The following is an 11,792-nucleotide window of genomic DNA, read 5'->3' as shown; positions in this document are numbered from 1 at the left end:
TCACCTTAAAGGTGCATTCGCTCAGGAAAAAAACTCGGGTCTGTGACTGGTCAACCAATTCACTATAATCACTAGTTAATGTGATGACCGGATTTTATGGCAACAACACTTGGAGTAAATCTTATATGATTATTATTTGATTATGTAAAAATATGCTTATGTGAATGTATGAGTTATTGATAAATGCCGTATGTATGCATGATTAGTATACATGATTTGTGGCATTAGAGGTATGTGCATAAATTAAAGTTTATGCAAATATTATTATAAGGTGTGTGCATATTCTTAAGAGAGGTTTAATATATTTATTCCTCCACCGCCTTTGAGAATTTTATAATATAAAACCTTTTGCACCGCCTTGGTTTATATAAAATATATAAGGGGATAAAATTAATTATATCTCACTTATCTTCTTGAAAAAAAGAAAAGAGGGTGGCGGTGAAAGTGGGTTTTTGAAAGAAAAACCTACATACAAGTGATTTGAAGAATCTGTGGTTATTGGAAGAAATTGTTGTTTGATTTATTTGCAAATCTGTGTATATAAGGTGAGTTTTGTTATTAAAATTCTTATATGTTGATATTTGAAGTATATGGATTTCGGTAGATGATCTTGCTGAAGAAAGGAAACTGTTTTAGCAGTTGATTTGAGCTTTATGAATCTGGGTTTTGAAACTATTTTTGTAATATAAAGAAGTATCTACTTCTTTCAAAACAGTTGAGATGATATTCTATTTTAAGGAATAAAGGGTTTTGAGTTTTGAAAAGCGGATTCAAGAACTACTGGTTCTTGAGTTTCAAAGTTTTGATATAAAAGTGTTTTGAAACTGTTATTGGCTAAAACTATAGATTATGTTCCTTCAGGACGGTTGTGACTTCAGTCTGTTCTGATTGGAAATAATATGTAGATTTTGATGAAGAAATAAGTGTGACATATCAAGGAGATGTGTACCATGATATAAGGGTGGCATATCAAGGAGWGGTGTACCTTCGGATATAAGGGTGACATTTGTGTGTGTGATTATTATTATTATAGCTCAAACTGTTATATCCCTCAATATTGCAATGGTTATGAGTCCTTATTTCTTTGTGATTTGAAGATTCAGGAATATTGCTCTTATTGTAAATGATAGTAATGATGTTATTGAAAAGAGGAAAATTAGCTTATGGCCAGAGGTTTGGGATAATCGTGCTTTTGATTAAAAGTGTTTGGAAAAGAGTTATGTGGAACCAGAGAGGCTTTAGTTGTTCTGTAATCTATTCAAGAGGAATTTTGGGTTGATCTTTAGGGACAATCGAAAAATCTCTGACTATGATAAAAGTCTTTATTATCAAATCTTTAACTAGACCCAGAGGTTCTGTGTCATAAAAAATTGTATTTTAAACTATTTTTTATAATTCTTTCTCTTATTCAAACTTAGAATTTATTTGTACGGAATTTCTTTGGCAAAGCAAGACGAGCCAGAGGAGCTCTGGCTGTTCTTTGCATTTAAACCAGAGATTCTGGTTAGTAGGACAAGAGGCTATGGTCATACAAATTTTCTAACTACACTTTTCTTTATACTTGGAAATTTGATTTGCATCTTTTTTATGTACATAACTTTACTCTGGTCATTGAACTAGAGGATCAGCCTTTTATATATAAGTGTAAACTTAATTTGAGAGAAGAACTCTGGTTGGTAGGACCAGAAGCAAAGGTCAATGGAACCAGAGGGGCTCTGGCCCTGATGTTTAATAAATGAACTTTCCTTAAGTCAAATCTGGTCATTAGAACCAGAAGGGCGTTGGTCGTCATGAACCATGAGATTATGTTTCTGTTTATATGAAAAGTTGATTTTAAATAAAGTTTTGGTAATCTTCACCCTACAATTACAAGAAAAAAGGGATCTCACTAGACCTTCAGGTCCAACCCTCATTTTCTCTTTCAAATATATATTGCAGGAATAGTTGGGTCACTTGATAGTAAGGGGAAGGGGAAAATGTAATTATTTTTCTATGTGCATAATTATATGAAGATTAGCTTATGGATGAATGTAGTTTTGAAGATATATGTTATGTAGTACAAGAACTTGTATTTTGGAATTTTTGGATTGTGTATTTTGTACATTAATTTCTTGTACCATGGGACCTAAGTGGAGTAATACATGTATTTCTTTGAATGAAATATGAGTTATATGCAATATGTGATGTGGGGTGTTATAGTTAAGTTTATAAAACAAAGACATTGCAAAATAAGAAATTTTGAAGTTTTTGACACGACAACACCTTATATTCTTACACGGGTGTGTGTAATGTAACTTTGCAAAATAGAAAGTTTTGGGTGTCTAGACATGGCCACACCTTATATTCAAGCACACGGATGTGCATAATATTATTTTGAAAAACATAAAGTTTTGGGTGTTATGATATAGCTGCTCATTTTGATTAAACGTGAAGGGGCATAGTGTTATTTCGTGAACAAATTTTCTTGGGTCTTTAGGCACGACCGCACCTAATTAAGTTTGGCCATGCGCGATGATAAGTATGATTTTTCTAATGTTTTAGCATTGGGATCAAATCGGGACTCCACCTATAGATTATTATAAATAAATCGCTTTAGTTCAATCATGGCATTGAACAAAATTGAGAGCCTAGAAACCCTAGTTTGAGTAAAGAAAATATTGAGAGACTTAGTGTTCAGTTTGTAATTTCTCTTTGGTGTTTTGGTGTTCTTCAGCAATAAGTTCCTCCTCTTTCTTGAAGACGTACATCACCATACCAAAGGTGGAACCACATAAATTTTTGTGTTTTGTATGTTTTCAAAGTTCTTTGGTTGATCGTGCATTGTGCTTTGAATCCTATTTGTTTTCCGCATTAGTTGTTGGTTGGCATCACATATTTGATTGTTGTTGAATAAAGTTCATTACTTTATTTGCTTTTTGGGACCTTTGTGGTGCCCAAAACCCCAACTTAGAGACTCTTAACCTGATGATCAACTCAGCAACACAAAGACCTCGGCAACATAAAGACCTTGGCCTACCTATGGATCCACCTTTGACTCAACCTCTTCTACATTGTTCAATTATGAATCTGCTACTGTTCAAACATTCCCGCTTAAAGTCTGTTAGAGCACTTTACACATGGACTCTCATCATCAGACAATACTTTGACTTAATCCTATAGGCCTATAAATAGCAATTCATGTCTTTTACATTGTGAGGATTAATTCAGGTGTACTTCACTCTTCAATCAATACAATTTGACGATGATGGCAAAATTCTCCCAATGATATCTTTTATGCTTATCGTTCATTGTTCTTGCCTCAATTAGATCCAAACTTCTTCCGCTCTTGCATTCCATTAGATCTACAAATTGGGAAATTTGGAATCAACAGTCTCTTTTGGTTTTCGCAAATGCAATACAACAACAATTCTTCATTACCTACATATAGATGTTTAAGGACCGACTAACACTAAATCTCATAGTGGAGGTCAGTACTTTGTCTTTTTCATTGATTATTATTCTAATAAATTTTGGATATTTACCATGAAATACAAACTAGAAGTTTTTGAGAAGTTAAAACAGTGGTTAGCCTTGCTGGAAACTCAAATCGGAAGGAAATGGAAGGTGTTGAGATTAGATAATGGTGGATAATTCAAAAGTGGTGAGTTTTGCAAAGAAAGGAGGATCCATGGACACTTCACCACTCCACATGATCCACAACTGAATGGAGTAGTAGAACAGATGAATCAAGCATTGCTAGAGAAAGCAAGTCGTATGAGGTTAACCACCGGTTTCCGTACAGTTTTTTGGCCCGAAGCTTTATTTACGGTCGCACATATAATTAACCATCTCCCATCATTGACGATTAATGGAAAGAATCCAGAAAAGGTATGGAGAGGTAAGAAATCAATATGTCTTAGTTATATTTGTATTTTGGAGTGCTCGGTGTATATCCACAATGCAGGAAAAATACAAACTTGACAGTCATACGGTACAAGGACGTTTACATGGATATACGAATGGAGTTAAGGGCTATAAAATCTATAATCTTGAGACAAGGAAGATGGTACATTCCATACACGTAACATTTGACAAGGAAAGAACATCAAGCGGTTCATCTCTCACATCCCTTCAAGCATACCATTTAAAAGAAGGTAAGGAGATCATTCAATGCATTTCTTCTCCTTCTAATGAATGTAAAAACTAAATTAAAAGCTGTTATCAAGGGAGAATACTTGATGATGTGAGAAATCAACGTATTCGGTCTACTAAGCACACTCTCATACCTCCCGAACGGTATAGGGATTCGCTGTGCAAAAATGAGCTTTAAAGATCAGTTGAACTATGCACTACATGTAGTGCAAGATGAACCTCGTGACCTTGATAATGTGCTAAGTTTACCAAACAACACCTATCTGTCGACCTTCTTGTTTGGATCTTCAATGGATTCTTTAATCCTTTTTAGTTCAACAAGAGATAAAAAGTTGACATAAAGACACATATCTGTCGACCTTCTTGTTTTGACTCCAGTATGTTGGTCTCCTATGATTTGATCCATAGGGTAACTTTTTATCCATTTGATCCTAAGAGAAAGAGAAAGATGAATAAGTGGAAGGTGTGATGAGAGGAGGGATGGAGAAGGAATATTTCCAGATGAAGGTTCAATATGCTGAGCATTATTCTCAGTAGTGATAGATATTTGTTCTTCGGATGTGGTGATGATGGGTTTAGAAGGAGATGAGGGATGAGAATCACCTGAATAGGATTTGAGGAGAATTATTGAATATATTTTATGATGTAGGAAGATATCGATTCATTGAGTTCATCTTTATTGTAAGTATCTGTGGATGTGGATGGTGCACTGCTATTTTCATCAAAATGAACATATATTTACTCATCAATACATTGTCTTCTTCTATTGTATATTCTTTCAAATTTAGAGACAACATAATATTTGAAGAAAATTCCTTCATCTGATTTCAGATCAAATTTCTAAAATGATCTCTGTCATTTAGCACATAACACATACATCCGAAGGTGTAAAGAAACCAATGTTTGGTTTTCTCCTGTGAAAGAGTTCATAAGGAGTCTTCTGATGTCTTTTTACAATAGTAGTTGATTTTGGTTGAAACATGCAGTGTTCACAGCTTCAACCCAAAAGTAGGTAGGTCGACATGCATTAGAGATCATAGATCTGGCACCTTCACACAATGTTCTATTTCTTCTTTCCATAACACCATTTTGTTGGGGAGTTCTAGCTGTAGAAAAGTTGTTAGAAAGACCCTTGTTTGAAACCAAAATAATCTAAAGCAGACTTTTTGAATTAATTTCCATTATCACTTCTCAAAGACCTAAAAGAAGTATTATTTAGAACTTCAATTCATTTTATGAAGTTGATGATTTCTTTAGTTGCATCACTTTTGGCAGGAAGAGAGATGACTCGGTTGTATCTTAAAAATTCATCAAATGACTAGGGTATATTTCTTTCCACCCAGATCTAGAACATTTATTGGTCCACACAAGTCCATGTGAAGAAGATGAAGAGGAGTTGAAATTGAAAAACAACTTTTAGACTTAAAACTGTATTTTAAGTGCTTCCCTTTTTCACAATGTTCACACAATTTGTCTTTGGAGAAATATAACAAAGGAAGTCCTCTCACAAGACTTCTATGAGAATTTCATTGATGGTTTTTAAAATTTAACTAAGACAAAGAATTATACAACAACCAGTTTTCCTTAGAGGATGCTTTAAAGAAGAAACAAACATTTTGAAAAGATAGTGAGCGAGTATAAAACATGTCAATTACATAGACACTGCTTTTACGAAAACCAGAAATAATTTCAATGTTCTCAGGAGAAAGAATATAACATTTGTTTTCAAGAAAATTGACATAAAAACCTTATCACAAGTTAACTGATGCATAACAAATTATATCTAAGTACTTCCACATAAGCAACTTTGTCAAAAGATTCGGGTAAGAACCATAGTAATTGGTTGTGGATGTCATTTTAGATTTTGCTAATGAGATTAAACGAACCAATATGATACCACTTGTTGGTCCTAGGAAGTGATGACTTATACAAGAAATATTTGTAGAAGGGAGCGGGGGTTTGAATACAAACACAATATATTTTCACTTTTTAGTTTTTTGCTCTATAATTTCATAAAACAAATAATTACAAATATGTTGCGATACCTATGAAGGTAAGACTTGTTATCTTAAACTATCTAACTGTGACAAATTTAGTAAACTAAAAGAGATGAGGAAGAAGGTTCTCTTTTAGATCCGAAGAACTAAGGAAGTTCTAAAGAAGATGACGTCGAATTTACTTCAGAAACTTTCACAATAATGATTTCAAAATGGATGAGTTGCATTTAATGCCAATGATGACATTTTATAGCCATCATTGCATTAAATGCATTCTATCCAACTTTCTGCATGTCTTCTTCTGGTTATTAATCCATGTATCCTAGTATTCTTCATTTCCACCTTTGATTTGATGTAAAAATAATTTTAACTTATTCGTTCCTTAAGCATGTCGAGAGAGCAATAAAGAAAATAAAGTACCAATTACATGGTGCAATTGTATTTGCTTAGCCTGATATGTTGTACATGTTCTCATACTAAGAAAGGAAGTAAGAGAGTTGGTGAGCAAACTTGTTGGCCAAGTTTCTACTTCAAGATTGGCAGTGAAGTTCTGAAATCTTAAGCTATGGACTCACTTGATAGAAAAATATGAAAAAACAATGGGATTTCCTCTCGTACGGGATATAGGACGACCCCTTATTCCCTAGTCGGCTTTTTTCTTCCTTTTCCCATGGTTTTGTGGTGGCTAAACATGTTGCATGTTCCTGTATTTGCAAATTCCGAATTCGGCTTGGTAGTAGTAGTATTTGTTAGACTGTTGATTTTTTATCTTGTATTGATCTTTTTTTGGCTAGATGACAAACCAATCATCTTTGTTGATGATCTTGACCTCACTTCAACTAGTTTTTGATTTTGTTGAAGACATTTTGCTCTTGACTCAATACATATAGTTATAAGACTTTTACAAGTAAAAATCCTACCCTTAATTAGATATAATATGAGTACAAAGTGTCATAAATCCTTCATCCCATAGAAGAGTTAATCGGATTAGGATTCTATATTTGTTTTCAGATGAGTACAAAGTGTCATAAATCCTTCATCCCATAGAAGAGTTAATCGGATTAGGATTCTATATTTGTTTTCAGATGAAACTCAATTGTTCAAGAATACATTCGATGAGTGATATATCTGAATCCCATAAACAATGGTAATATCCGATAAGTGAAGTACATCAAATATGTACCTTGTAAACTAAGGTAAACACGAATGTCTCTTTCTGAGTGTTTGGTCAGATATTTATATGTAATATACAAATCTAATGGTTGAGAATAACACCTATCATGTTACGTAGTGAGCTCTCCTTGCACTTGCCTAACTCTTCGTTGCTCATTTCCTTCTTAATGAAGAATCTTCCTCTTTAATTACTATTCTTTTCTACACGTGTTTGTTTTATGAAATTGTAGTTTCTTGTTACACAAAACTTGAATAGTTTCGAAGAATTTGATTGCTATTTTTATGGATTATGAATCAAATTGAAGAAGAATGAACAACATTATGTTAGGGTTAGGTAAATAAGCTAGAGGCTAGTTTTTAGCATGCAAGTGTACAAAGATGGGAGGGATACGGGAAGAGGAAGGAGGGAGAAGGAACGGAGTAAACTCTGTGTCTTGTTGTAAATGAATACCAATAAATTTAATATTTATCTTTTCAAAAGAGAATGAGAGAAAATGGAAAAAATACAAAAATATGCTTGACTTAACCGAAGCTTTTCTAATTATGTTAGAGGGATAGATCAAAACCAAACAAAATCAGAAAAAGGGATGAAAAGTTTGTATTAAACGAACTCTATGAACCAAACCCAAGAATAATAAAAAAACACAGGGACTAAAAATGAAGTTTACTACTTACAATATTATGAATCATAAGAATAATTTACAAAAAATATCATTATAGAAATCATCTATTAACCTAACGATCATTGGAAACATGTGTTAAATCCGCTCACATGCAAGTCACATAAAGAGCATTTGGATCCTTTAATAACTGTTATAAAATAATTTTTTTCATACAAGTGTTTAAAGTTTGATACAAGTGTTTAAAGCATTACCTAGAAGAAAAAGGTAAACAAAAAACCTCAAATAAAAACCTTAACTAAAAAACCTAATCAAAAAAGTTAAACTAATGATTCATCCCTACCCGCCCTATATCATCTCCATTTTCGTCCCTCCCACAATGTACATGCAACTTCCATTATTCGCTATCAACTACAATCCCCCAGCTCTGGCTTCAACCCCTCGGTCTTCTCCACCATCTCCTTTAAGATTTTTCACCACCTATAATGTGCAGTTTTAAGTTATAGTTGGTCGGGTTTCGAAATTTAATAGCAATGGAAAATTTAGGGGTAAAGATCTAGTGTTTGTTGGAAGATGAGGGACCAATAGTGATACATTGGTCACCTCCTTGTGGTTATGTAAATTTTGATCCAATTAGGTTTTTTTTTAAAAGGTGTTAGAATACGTGTGGGGGGTGCATGTCCATGCACCGCCTCAACCCCCCCCCCCCTCCTTAGAAAACTATACTTACTATTAATAGTGAGTGGAATAAGAATGGTAAAAGGTTTTGGGCTGCTTTTGGAGATTAACTTTCACAACTTAACATATAGAAAAGAAGCAGAGCATTCTTTGAGATCTTAGGCAAAGGTGAGTTTTTACATTGTTTTGGTAAATTTGAGTATTACATTTCTTATAGTATACTTCGCTGTACGATATTAGATGGTGTTTTGATGTCAAATTTACATTACATAAAATCTGTTATAATCCTTCATCTCACAAAGCATCTTCCGATAAGGTCCCGCATCCACAAGGCATCATCCGGTAAAAACCCTCATCGCACAAGGCATCATTCGATAAGGCCTTCATCGCTCAAAGTATCATCCGATAAGGATCCTCATTGATCAAAGTGTTGTCCTGATTGAACCTCATCGCTCACAGTGTTGTCCAATAAGGACCCTCATTGATCAAAGTGTTGTTCGGATTGAACCTCATCGCTCACAATGTTGTCTGATAAGGACCATGATCAATCAAAGTGTTGTCCGTATTGAACCTCATCACTCACAATATTGTCCGATAAGGACCCTCATCGATCAAAGTGTTGTCCGGATTGAACCTCATCGCTCATAGTGTTTCTGATAAGGACCCTTATCGCTTATAGTGTTGTCCGGATTGAACCTCATCGCTCACAGTAATAACTGAAATGAGAGGAAATGGTGGTGTAAGCAAGATAGATGAAATGTCGGTGTAACCGCGATAGATGAAATGGCGGTGTAATCGTGATTGATGAAATGGCAGTGTAACCGTGATAGATGAAATGGCAGTGTAACTACGATAGATGTTTGATAATTTTTATCACTTTAAAATCAGGTCTGAAATATATTAAAGTATTATGGCAGTTTTTACTTACTGGAGGGAAATTCACTCATTAAACCTTCCGGTCTAACCCTTAGTTATTGTAATAATTTATTTTTTAAGTCATTCAACGTCCAAGGACAAAGGCAAAAGGAAGATGTGATGGAATCATAGAAATTTTTTTTGTTATGATGAAATTTGGAATTTAGACTTTTATTATGTTATGTGAACAGTACAAAAATGTTTGTAAATATTGGAACCTGATGTATGCTATAGCATGAATTTTGTTCATTAGTACTTTTGTACATGGTAGGTTGTTTCATTTGGTATCAGAGCCTTATTTTACGAGATTTAGGTATTTTCTTGATACTTAGGGTCGTTTACGAAAAACTTACCCGGTAAGTGCTTATCAATAAAATTTAACACTATTATTTACTTACTGGGTAAGATTTTAGTCCACCAAAACGACATCACATGTAACAATTTACCCGGTAAGTGCTTATCAATAAAATTTAACACTATTATTTACTTACTGGGTAAGATTTTAGTCCACCAAAACGACATCACATGTAACAATTTACCCGGTAAGTGCTTATCGTGGTAAGAGTCGTGGCCCTCACTTACCGGGTAATGCTCTTGGTCCTTGTCTCTCTCTTTCTGGGTAAGATTATTAGTCCTTATCATATTCATCCGGTGAGGTAACGTGACTTGGTAAGCGTTTACCTGAGTAAGCATTTGGTAAACGACCCCTTATACTTGAACTAGAGGCGTTAAGTATGTGATAATAGGTTTCACTTGGATTTTGAACCTAGGAATGTGTTATAATTGGGCCTAAAGTAGTGCAAGTATGGTAGATTTGGATTACATGTGACTGATGTAATCTTGTGTTTAAGGTGTCTGTTGGAACATGAACATATCATTATACTAAAATATGTGATTAATTGTATACATGGTTATTGTGGCAGTTAAAGAGTTACAAGTATTAAGTAAGATATCAGATAATCCTATTCATTCAGGGAGGAATGTGGCTGTGAATTCTGAAGAAGGGAATCCTGGATTAGAGAATATCACTGGGAGAACTTCTGCAGGCCACGGAAGAGGTCGGGGAAGGGGAAACTTAAACACTAAAATAAATCCATAAATTGCTACAACCATAGAAACAAGAAGTCGAGGTCGGGGCCGAGGAAGAGGAAGAGGTGTTCAACAAGAAATTCATATGAAACAGTAAATGTCAATACAAGAAAGTTCAACGTCAAGCCGTAGAAGGGGAAGAACAAGGACCAGAGGTCGTGTTCATAACCCTGGGTTTATTACTTAAGAAATGTTAGCAACTGAGCTGGGAAAACTTTAAGATAATCTGGTAACTTTATTAGGGAATTCCACTTAGTATAAACTGGAAGGGATGGTGAACCCGAATCTTCATGAAGAAGTCGGGGCAAGTACAGTGGTGACAACTACATCTGCACCACCTACTTCATCCTCAACACAAAAGGGAGGTGATATCAAGATGTTTCTTGCATGCAAGCCTCCTAAGTTTTCTGGAGAGCGTGATCCTGTCAAGGTTATGTGTTGGCTTAAGGAGATCGAGTTAAGTTTAAAAACTAGTAAAAGTGTGAAAGAGGATAAAGTAACGTTTGTCGTATCAAGGTTGCGGTCAAGTGCATTGTATTGGTGGGAAATCATGATGAGTTTAGATCCAAACATTTTGGAGATGATGTCGTGGGAAGAATTTGTGGCAAAATTTAAAGTTCAGTATAAAGATGCGGTTCATAAACTAGAAGATGATATTCTTCGATTAGAACAGGGCAACATGACGGTTCGTCAGTACATTGAAGTATTCATGGAACAATCTCGATTCGCCGAGGCCTATGTTGCTACTGAAAGCAGCAAAGTGAGAAAATACATTTAGGGTTTGGAGTCTAATCTTAGAAAGTATGTAAATTCTAGAAACCCAATTACTTTTCAAGTGGCAGTGGATGTTGCAGTAATTTTGGAACAAGATATCATCGACAACCACAAGAAAATGTTGGGAAGAAAAGGAAAGGGGAGGCAATAACGAATGATATCCATGGACCTAGGTTTGTTGGAAATCAGAATTGTCCAACATCAAGGTTTGCTGATAGAACATGTGCTCGATGTCATAAAATACATCAAGGAGAATACAATAATGACCCACCAACCTATTATAAATGTCAAGAATCAGGTCATATAGCTAAAGATTGCCGAATGGTATGAAGATGTTTTACGTGTAGTTCATCCCAACGTATTAATGCTGACTATCCACAAACTAAGGGACGGGGATCTGGTTATTCTGGGGGCC

This window comes from Cynara cardunculus (assembly GCF_001531365.2).
Source record: "Cynara cardunculus var. scolymus isolate 2C chromosome LG 14, CcrdV1, whole genome shotgun sequence".
Taxonomy (NCBI): Eukaryota; Viridiplantae; Streptophyta; class Magnoliopsida; order Asterales; family Asteraceae; genus Cynara; species Cynara cardunculus.
This window is presented reverse-complemented; position numbering follows the sequence as displayed.